Source organism: Cryptotermes secundus, unplaced genomic scaffold (assembly GCF_002891405.2).
Source record: "Cryptotermes secundus unplaced genomic scaffold, Csec_1.0 scaffold401, whole genome shotgun sequence".
Taxonomy (NCBI): domain Eukaryota; kingdom Metazoa; phylum Arthropoda; class Insecta; order Blattodea; family Kalotermitidae; genus Cryptotermes; species Cryptotermes secundus.
This window is the reverse complement of record NW_019731223.1, coordinates 16,476-23,874: the sequence shown is the minus strand read 5'-3', so window position 1 is coordinate 23,874 and position 7,399 is coordinate 16,476. Positions and strand designations below refer to the sequence as shown.

Genomic DNA, 7,399 nt, shown 5'->3' with positions numbered 1-7,399 from the left:
CATGGTTACGCAGACCATGATATAATATTGATACAAGATTCACCCTACTGCCAACAGGTGATAGAGAGAGCTTCTGTATTTACATCACTCCTAGCATTCTCTTAAAATATGATGAGGATGATTGGAAGGAAAAATTTTTCAGCTTAAGTATATTCACTGTTTTGAGTTACCAGAAACCTCACAGCAAAGAATAAATTATATCCCAGTGAAACTAGTTCTGATGTGAGATCTTTCATAAACATTAATGCATTATTCATCTTTCTACGTTTTTTGTCTGTTATTACTGAGTAATTTGCCAATATGATGAGTCATGTATGCAGTAAATGCACACACTGTAGTGACAAAAACAAAATAATGAACAGTGTAAACAACACAGCAGGCCACAAATAAACACGGACAATACCTTTCAATCTCAATTTCAAGATAGACAGGCGGCACAAGATCAGCCACCTCCAAGAAAGACAATAGGAGAATTGACACGAACATCCATGGTTTATAAAATTTTAATCTTGAACTACAAAGTTTTTATAAAAAACTTTAAAACGTTTTAATACCAGGAAGGCTGCTGTGACTGAAAGGTTGAACATTGTGTACATTGTATATTTCAGGCATTATATATGTGTATATAATTTAACACCATTGTAATAGTAGTTCCCGAAAAAGTATTGATGCCCTCTGAGGGTGATCCGTAGGGATTGAAACATGTAAGGGTGATGAGTTTTCAAGTGATAAAACTTAAATAGTCACACTGGATGAAGTTGTTTTTGTCTTTGTAACTGTTAGTGTGACAGACCAGAATGAAACAGATCAAAAACAAAATAATGTATGATGCCTTGTGAATGAGCACCTACATTTATCACAATAAATTCTGTTAAATTTAATACATCTAATACCATTTGTTGTGATAAATGTGTACTGAAGTTGTCAAAAAATATGGTAGGCTAGAGGTTCAGTTTGTGACAAAAATACACAATCTAAGAGGAATACATGAACTGAATGAGGGTAAATTTTGACACATTCCTCAAAAACTGTTAAATTAATGTTGTAGGTAGTGACAACAATTCTGAGATGAGGCTAGAAATATGTTCCTTAGTTTTGAGACTTCACAGGAATTTGTGTTCATGTTACAGTGGTGACCTCATATCTTGTACAGCGTCTGGTCTCTCTTTTGTATGTACATGTCATGACAGAATATAGAGATATTAAGCTCAGTGTCTTTCATTCTCTGTCCCTCAAGGACATATTAATTTGAGATACCATGAAGTTTGGTAGCTATGTACCCATGGACACTGGCAGAGAGAGGTAAGCCCAGTATCTCTCCCACCCCTGACTTTTGGAAGAAGTCAAATTTGAAAGAAGGATATGTATAAGATATTAATACAAAGGCTTAAATTGTTTAAAAATTATTCTTGTACCCTGAATAGTCTAAACATAATTCTATAAGCAAATGCTATGGTTGTCCCTCATGGAAACTCCATCCTCCAAGAAGAAAATCCTGATGGCACTTGTGTATGCACCAGTGTTCTTGAGGAACCTCATGACGCTATCTTTAGGACAGAAGATGGCAGTAGTGCATTGGTTGGTATGCTTGTAACAAACTTTACAATGTCACACCTTAGAAAGCCATATTCTTAACCTCAGTTTACTAAGTTGCTCTGGAACTATCTACCGTCACAGATAATAAGATATTTTTGTATATTTCATTGTTTGAAAATTAGATTTTGATGGCTGTAAATAAATCTTCAAATCCATTAAATTTATTGGTCAAAAAACATAATGAAATAAAAGCTTTTTTTTTGGTATAAGTCCACTTTGTAGCTCAGTCAGTATAGTGAGTAGACTATGAATTGGATGACCAAGGAATCAAGGTTCAGTTCCCAGCAAGGGCAAGAGATGTCTGTCTCCACAGTACTCAGACCAACTCTGGAATCCATTCAGCCTCCTGTCCAAAGGGTATGGGTGGTAAAGCTGTGGCTGAGATATGAAGCTGAGGCTAGAAATATGTAGTGCTATACCTCCACTTTTCATACATCATTCATGCTGCAGTGCCAAATTATTCATAGGGAAACTTTACATTTACCTTTGTCTTTTGTTATGTCAACTGAGTACCCTAATATATCTGTCACTGTAGATTTAATTTCTGTTCAAAATAAATGAATTCAGTAAAACCTGCCCAGGCATGTTCTGATCTCCATAAAATACCAAGCATTTATTGCAGCAAGACGAGAAGGGAGAATGAAATTCGAAAACGAAGCATGAAACAATCAAACCGAAAAGACAAAATTAAGGCTCTCTCATGTGAAAATATTGTGTAAACAGCCATATTATGATTGGAATGGTGATTCTCATTTCATTCTGTCATATCTAAGATTCAGGGGCCAACTGAATTCAGTTGTTCTCCTAATAACACAAAGCAACAAATCAGTACGAATAACTTAATGGTTGTCCACTTCAAAAACATAAGAAAATGGTGGGGAGGCAACCAATAAGATGTCTATCAAAGGATTGTACTGGATGATATGGATTGGTTAGATCTGGCACAGGATACGGATCAGTGGAGGCCTCTTGTGAACACGGTAATGAGCCTTCGGATTCCATAAAATGCTGGGAAATTCTTGAGTGGCTGCAGAATTGGCGGATCCTCCAGAAGGGCTCAGCTCCAAGAGTAAGTAAGTAAGTAAGTAAGTAAGTAAATTAAAGCATTGTACTGGATAACGCGGTGGACTAGTAGAGTTCGAAATGAATTAAGCTACCGACGCCGGAATTTGACGATAAAATATTTCACTCGTCCTGTAGATTGCAACAATATCTGCCCCTCCGCCCTCAGTCGTGCACGTCGAGCAGCATGTAGTCTGTCGCTATGCCGACTGAGCTATCAATCCAGTTAAAAATGTACAAATATTGCATTATCTTTGATCAAAGTTCAAAATTAATTTTGTTTTTGTTCTTGTAGTTTAATGACACTCAGCATACGAGAGGTGTGTGATGTTGAGTATAAATTATTTTATAAGTTGAATAATTTTGGTGTTTTTAAAATATTATTAGTACTCGCATAAGAAATTCCCGAGAGATCGACCACCATCGATCCATCGATCATCACTCTTATTGACATCCAAAATGGCAGTTCGTTTAACGTTAATGGTGATGATACTCAAGTTTTCGTCACTGATAGTAGTGAAACAAGTAAGGTAACGAGTGCTTCTTGTCATAAATTTAAAATAGAACTCAGATCAGCACAAAAAATTATTGAACTGCTCAAGAAGAGATAAACACACCCAATCGCACCGTAAGTACAGACTCATGTTACTTCCACCGTTCGAACTAAAAAAAAAAAAAAAGGGAACTTGGTTCTTGTGTTCGTGAATGGCGGCTGGAACATCTGGCTAACCTGACTTACGTTTTTTCATGGTTTTTCACAGTACCACGGGGCAAATGTTGATTGGACTTAGTATCCCTAATCAGGTGACAAGCACCAAGCCTTTTGAATACATTAGTTACTAATCATCAGCCATTTGATACAATACGTATAATTCCCACTACGAAGTCTGTTGTGAAATCATGAAATGAAATGTGGTACAGGAGCAGTTTTGAATGTTATTAATAATCGGACACAACTTTCAGCGCCAGAAGAGATACTGTCCAACATCAAGATTGAGCCCGATGACAGCGAACTGGATCTACAGATAGCCCTCAAGAAAGAACGGAGACTGAAGCTGCAGGAGGCTGTTACAGAATCAAAGAACAGTGTAGAAAAGGTACATCACATTGGCAGATTACCTTTTTAATCCTCACAAATGTTTGGCTGTAATAGGGGTCATTTCTCTTGCTCAGTCAAGGCCATCTTCCCCTTACCTGCCTCTCTGCTTTTTCTCCCTGAGACAAGAGAGGAGCAGCCCTATGGATAGGTGGTGGGAGGTGATTAAATTGTCCCTAGCTACAGAATCCTGTGCCATGTTTAGTTCCTACACAATGTCTTCATACATACATATCCTTTATTTTCCATAAATATCCATACAGGTAGCAGACCCAGGATGTGGAAGTAGTCATATCAAATACATACACAAAGTCACATAAGTTACATAATGAAGATCACCTACATTAATTAATTAACATAAACAATAATATGAGGTAAAAAGATACTATCTTGATTAACAGACATAATTTAAAAGTAACTACAATATAACTTGAATTAATATAACTTTTCACATCTCCTATACTAACTATATTAAAATATGGCATTAAAACATATGAATTTATGTACATTTGTAATTAAAATACTCATTTAATGCATAAAAAGAGTTAGCATGTAAAAATCTTTTTAGAGAACGTTCAAAGGATTTCTGGTTATTGGATAATTGTTTGAGCTCTTTAGGCAGGTGATTGTAGATTTTTATACCCGAATAATATGCATGTGGGAACATCCCACATACTAATTTCTACAATGCTCACTATCCAGCTCACTTTTCACCATCACGTGCGCTAGCCAATCAGCGCTCTCCAAATTTTGCTCCTCCATCATGCCTTGTATAAAAAGGCGCTGCTTCAACCCAGCAGCATGCAGTCACATTCAATCTTCATTCAGCCTTCACTGAGTCATCAGTCAGCCAGCAAGCAAGCAAGTCCTCAGTGCTCAGTCTTCGGAGGCATCAGCACTTCGCTGCGTCAGGCATGGCTGCCTCGGCTCTCTGGCAGTCACACCCAACTCACTGGGCAACTCGGCTGCCTCGACTTGCTGGCGGTCATGCCCAACTCACTGGGCAACTGGCGTAGCTACCGCCTCACCACTCCAGTGACCGTGCTCCGCAAGCAGACGTCTATCTCAGCTTCCGCCACGCAACTCCGCCTCAGCTCTCTGGTGGTCATGCCCAACTCACTGGGCAACTGGCTGCCTCGGCTCTCCGGTGGTCATGCCTGACTCACTGGGCATCTGGCATAGCTTCCGCCTCCACTCCAGCTACCAATCTCTGCAACGTTAGTCAACACACTGCAACCAACATCTCCTTCTCCTGGCGTACATAGCGCTACTTCACTGGCCAAACATCCCAGCAGCGAACAGACTTTTTCAGGGCCTACAATCTTTCCGAAGAAGTGGGTTGTCATTGGAGTAACGACAAACAATCCCCACATGCACACTTCTGAACTTTAGTAAGTGAAGTACTCGGTGGAAATAGGTTAACATTCTGTCTGGTACCAATATTATGTACCTCCATATTTCTTGTAAACAGATGTATGTTGCATCAAGGAATATATGTATTGAGAACACAAAGGCAGAATTTTCATTTCCTTGAAGGAGTCTACATGAATCTCTTTTCTTTAATCCGATCATAATCCTTATAACGTTCTTTTTGATCATAAAAAAATTTTTGTCATGTATGAAGAATTGCCCCAGAAGATAATTCCATGTCATCACAGAGTGTATATAAGCAAAATAAATCATTCTTAACCCTTTGACGTGGTCATTTAAATTCCGCGGCCGCGNTTCCATTAATTGAAACCATAGTTATATAATTTATATACAAGAGGAAAATAAGTGGGCCAAGAATTGAACCTTGGGGTACACCAAATTTTACTTCTGCCCAACTAGACGAGCTGTTAATAGAACCGTTAGGGCCAAGGGTTACTCTTTGATATCTTCCATTGAGGTAAGAGTTAATTAAGGCACCAAACTTGCCAGTTATTTCATAAACCTCTAATTTTTTGATAAGTATATCGTGATTGACACAATCAAAGACTTTGTGTAAGTCACAAAATATTCCTCCAACAAATGTCTGTTCATTGCTTTTAGTATTTCCTCCACTAATTTGAAGGATGCTTTTTCTGTAGATGAATTAGGTCTAAAACCATATTGATTATTGTCCAATATATGATTACTGTCTAAATGTTCATACAATTTATTATATACAACCCTTTCTTCTTTTTGTATTAAAAATTATAGTTTTTAAAGATTTTAGTTCCTCTAGCACTCACTAAGTTGACTTTGTAGACAACTACAATTTACACAGGTTCCCTCATCTATCTCAGAAAGTGATTTAAATCGCAAGCACTCACCCCGCTTAACTTCTGCGTGTTTTGCCATCTTCCACCATACACGGAATGTTCTAGTTATAAAATGTTGCACAGAACTTCATACTGAAGTTCATTATGATGTTTCCTCCTTGGTTACTGTAAAACACCATTGTACCCTAGAGAAACTGTATTGTAATTTAACTTGAGGGCTATTAAATTGTTTCTCTCGCAGTTTGTTGTCATGGGCCTCAAACCAGTAAATAATATCTTCATATTTAAGTAATATCATCAGCCTTTCGTACTGTGCTACAAACTGAAAGGTCATGGGTTCGATTCCCAGTTACATAATTGGATTTTTAGATTGACCGAATCCTTCCCGTCACACTACGATCCTGGGGTCAACTCAGCCTCTAACAGAAATGAGTACCAGGAATATTCTTGGGGTGTAAAGGGTGGCCGGCGTGTAAGGCTGACAACCTCACCGCCACCTGTGAGCTTATTGTCGAGAAAGTATGGGAGTCTCGACATCTCGCACCCCTATGGGCCTCCACGGCCTGTTACAGGGAGAGCTCTACCTTTTTTTATACTGTCATCCTTTCTTGTAGTTTGGCTATTGAGACCTGTTATGGCCTGTCAAATAGGCACCAGGTGTGGGAATGGCATGGAGCTGGCCGCTCACCTCCATCTAGAGCGTAACTAATTAAGCATAGGGACAGCTTTGCATTTATGGATACTACAAAACAGAATGCTGTATAGCTACATAATTTGACTGTTTGTGATTTGTGATGTTTGTAGGTGGCAGAGTCAGTACTGGAGAGGAACTCAGAAGGAAACATGGAAGGAGGTTCCATTGTGCTGAATGCTACAGCAGAATTCTGCTGTACGTTGGGTAACGTCCCCATTTATGGTCTGGCTGGCAACGGATGAGGATGCTCAGGAACTACTTGTGAGTGCAGTATAACCATCCGCAGATAAATGTACACTCGGCAAGGCACTTTGATTTAGCATGTGTCAAGACTAGAACAGTCCATTGCTGATCTACATTTATTTACTGCAGCTGCAACAGAATGAGAATATATTTTAATTAGAGTTGAATTCCATGATAATGGATATATAAATTACTGAACTGGAAACATCCAACAGAAATCTTAGAAATGAAAGCACTCGTTATACAATACGAATGTGATAGTTGAGATGGTAGAACCTTCTTCTTCTTCTTCTTCTTCTTCTTCTTCTTGACAAGTGGTACCTTCTGGAATAAAATGCCGTATAATGTGATAAGGTCCATAAGCATTTTGAAGGAATGTCAGTGGACTTACAGCCTCTTAACAGAAATGAGTACCAGGAATTTTCGTGGGGGTAAAGTACGACCGATGCATAAGGCTCACCACTA

At 38.6% G+C, this 7,399-nt stretch overlaps 1 long non-coding RNA gene across 1 annotated transcript; it reads left to right on the top strand.

The window, feature by feature from the left end:
* The first annotated feature begins 3,119 nt into the window (after nt 1-3,119).
* On the top strand, nt 3,120-6,946 carry LOC111866542. Its single transcript, XR_002843168.2, has 3 exons — nt 3,120-3,286; nt 3,622-3,755; nt 6,802-6,946. It is a non-coding gene; the product is annotated as an uncharacterized LOC111866542 (long non-coding RNA).
* The last annotated feature ends 453 nt before the right edge of the window (nt 6,947-7,399 follow it).